The sequence below is a fragment of the Propithecus coquereli genome, unplaced genomic scaffold (assembly GCF_000956105.1).
Source record: "Propithecus coquereli isolate 6110/MARCELLA unplaced genomic scaffold, Pcoq_1.0 Scaffold21, whole genome shotgun sequence".
NCBI lineage: Eukaryota > Metazoa > Chordata > Mammalia > Primates > Indriidae > Propithecus > Propithecus coquereli.
Genome location: NW_012146078.1, coordinates 2759964 through 2763357, shown reverse-complemented (window position 1 = coordinate 2763357; position 3394 = coordinate 2759964).

Sequence of the window (3394 nt, the reverse complement as noted above, 5' to 3'; positions counted from 1 at the left end):
GATTCAATTTATTTCAGTTCAGCCACTATTTGTTAAGACATGTTGCTACGCTTTGGTGATAGAAAGCTCAATAGCACATTTGACTTCACTTTCAGATTCTCACCAACTACTAGGGGAGAAGACATGTGTTCAAATAATGTAAGATGTGTATCAAAATAGACTTCTATATAAGAAAGGTGACAGCTCACTATGGAATTTGTAAGTGATAGAAGGGCACTCGATACGGAGAACAACAGATGCAATGGTATGCAAGTGTGAAACTGCACTGTATATTCAGAGAATTATAGGCAATTCAATGATTTTTGGTACATAAAACGTAGCAGATTTTTAAAAACCATTTTTCTTAATCTCATATTCTTTACCAATAGATATTCATGAGGGGTCTCATCATCTTAATGTGCACATGAAGAGAAGTTATGACACATTATTTCTTAAGTATATTTACTAGAACTCATCAAACAAATGATTCTTCTTTTTTAACCAAGAAATGAAAAAAAATCCTCTGTCTCAACTGTCCACTTCTTGGAAACTTGAAGCATATAGAATGAGTCTATTCAGGTTCATTCTTACCCATTCATTTTGATTCCGATCACATACCATATAGAGCCCAGACACGCTAGTTAAAAAAATAAAGGGGAAAAAAACTCCATAGTTTACACATAAATTATGTCAACCATAAAAATGAGATTTCTTAGCTGATAACCCACTATAATTATGAAGCACCACTATCTGTCCATCTATGAATTTCTATAGTATTGTTCACCAAAGTTTATAAGATCATTGAGATGGCTGCTGTTTTGTAACAAAATATTATAAAATTCAATCAGATATGCCCAGTTTTATTCTGGAGCTGGCTAGTTAGATTTGCAGAAGCCAATTGGGTATGTTCCATTACCAACTCCACATTCAGTGGCCTCATATTGTCAGGCTGAAATTGGCCATGGTAGAAGTTTGTACAAAATGGAAATCAGCAAATGCAGCACATCACTTTTGTTTTTTCCCTGGGGCAACCAGTTATTAAATAATTATTACTACAATACTGAATTTCTTTGCAATAATCTTTCAATATTAGAAGGAAAATTATTTCGTAGTTTATAGTTTATAGATCACTTCAATATGCCTTTAACAATACATACATAGAAAGACCTAAATACTAAGTAAGGGATTCGATTTTATAAATAAGGTGATGATGTGTTTTGAAAATGATTACTATTGTTAACATTGAAAAATTTACTTCCAAGATGAAGCCCCCAATTACTGCAAGATTTTTTCAACTGAAAATAAAGATATCTAAAATACCAATATTCCACATTCTACCTCCTAAATTCTGAAACAATAAAATTAGATTATCACATCATGTTCCTTCATGTGAATCACACTACGATTCCGAATCAACTATGCTATGTATAGGAAAATGATAAGATGCCTGTGAATTTCCACAATTTGTCTGTATTTTGTGTATTAAGCTGTCAGGGACTATCTAAATCACTTCCTATTCTGTCACTCTGTCTTCGGACAACATCCTTTGAGACACAACAGCATTCAACAACGACTCCCATCCCCAAAGTCTCAAAATGATATGTAAATCCTGCAATTCATCATGCTCTGTGTAGTACAGGTTTAATTCTTCCTCCTAGGCCTCAATCTGCTGAAACATTACTCTGATATACAGTACAAAAGCAGTAACAAAGATGTTCATATCAGTCCATTGTGAGTTGGTGGCAGGCAGAGAAATCAATGAAGCCAAGGGGACAATAGCAGGAGTTTAAACAGGCTGCTGAAATTTGCTAAGGCACGGACAAAAGGCCCATGCTGAAAGGAGAGCTGCTCTGGAATTCCTTGGCCCCCATTATGTGGCTGAAACAATCCTTACTCAGAGAGTGGATTTGCATCTCTAATAGAGTTCAGGCTCTGTTTGTGAAAGCCTTTCGCTAGGCCTGACCCCGTGTCTCAGGAGCACATTGATACCCAGCGCCTTGCCTTTGCCTTGTCCCTCACCACAGAGAGCAGTATCATGGGAAAATGCACTAACTTAAAAGAAAGCAAAGGAAGGCCAGAGGAAGGGAAAAAATTAAAGGCTTGAGGCAGTTTTGGTGGTACTTAGCAGTGAAAATTACTTTGGCAAATAATAGAACCTACTGCTGGTAATTACTGCTAACAAGCTTCCCCCAGCCCAAATGTGACACTTGGGCTGATGTGAGAAAAGCTGATATAGGCCAAGCTTATTAAGCTTGAATGAAAGGAACCTTTTCCTTATGAAAATACAGCAACTTGGGGGCTTGCAAATCTTGTAATCTAGTGTTACCAATTATTCAGTAAAACAGAAAAAATGGTGCTGCCATATTTAAAATCCTTCTTGGATTTAATTCAGGCCGGTGCCCTAATCCTAAGCAACTGTAATCACGAACATCCTTGGTTTCCTAAACATGTACTCTTGGTTCCAAACAAAATATTGTGGGTACTTAATCTTCTACTTCATGCTAAGGACCACTGGGGAAACCTTTCATACTTGATGTCTAGCAGATAACCTGGCAAAACATTTTTCTCTGGAAGATAAAAAAAAGGTAAACAAATACTTATAATCTGAAACAAAGCAATAAAATCTTGCTCAAAGTATGTCCTCAGAACATTTTCGTGACTTATTCATGGTCTTGATTTCAAATTAAATTTGGCGTGGTTTGACATTGCAACGTTAACCTCTTTATCAACTTTAACATTGCTTTAATTACCATGGGAAAGTGATCACATAAAATTTTAGCATCTGTTAATTATCATATTAATATATTGTGCTTTATTTGAGAGTAAACTCATATTTTCATGAGTAAAAATAAATATGAAAACAAAAGAAGTTTCAGAAATATATTTCATTTGTTACTGTATTTACTGCATGCAGGAAAATACCTTTTCTATTTAGGAAACACCATTTGTTAAAAGACGAGTATTTCTTGTGTGCAGCAATAATTGCACAAAAGGTAAATGCTTAATTCAGCATTTTGATGTGAATTCCACTTGAACAATCTCACATATCGATAATCTTCTAAACATTAATATTTTCACAGAATTTTTCAGTATTGCAATTGACTCCATGATATAAATGGCACCTCTATTATGTAGCAACCTACAGAAATTATAAGTATAAACTCATTTAAGTCAGTGAAATAATAGCATGTGCTACTGCGAACCTAAAAGAGTACAATTCACTTAATTTTAAACTTTTCAGTGTAGCTTCCACTTCTTAATACCCCATTAGTTCATTGCTTGAATGTACTATTTGAATATTTTCAGTAATTTATTTTTCTGTAGCCTGATTACATTGGGAATGTGGCAATATTGAGATGTTGTGCAATTTTATTATTGTAAGGGTTAGCATGGATACTTAATCTATATTTTTATA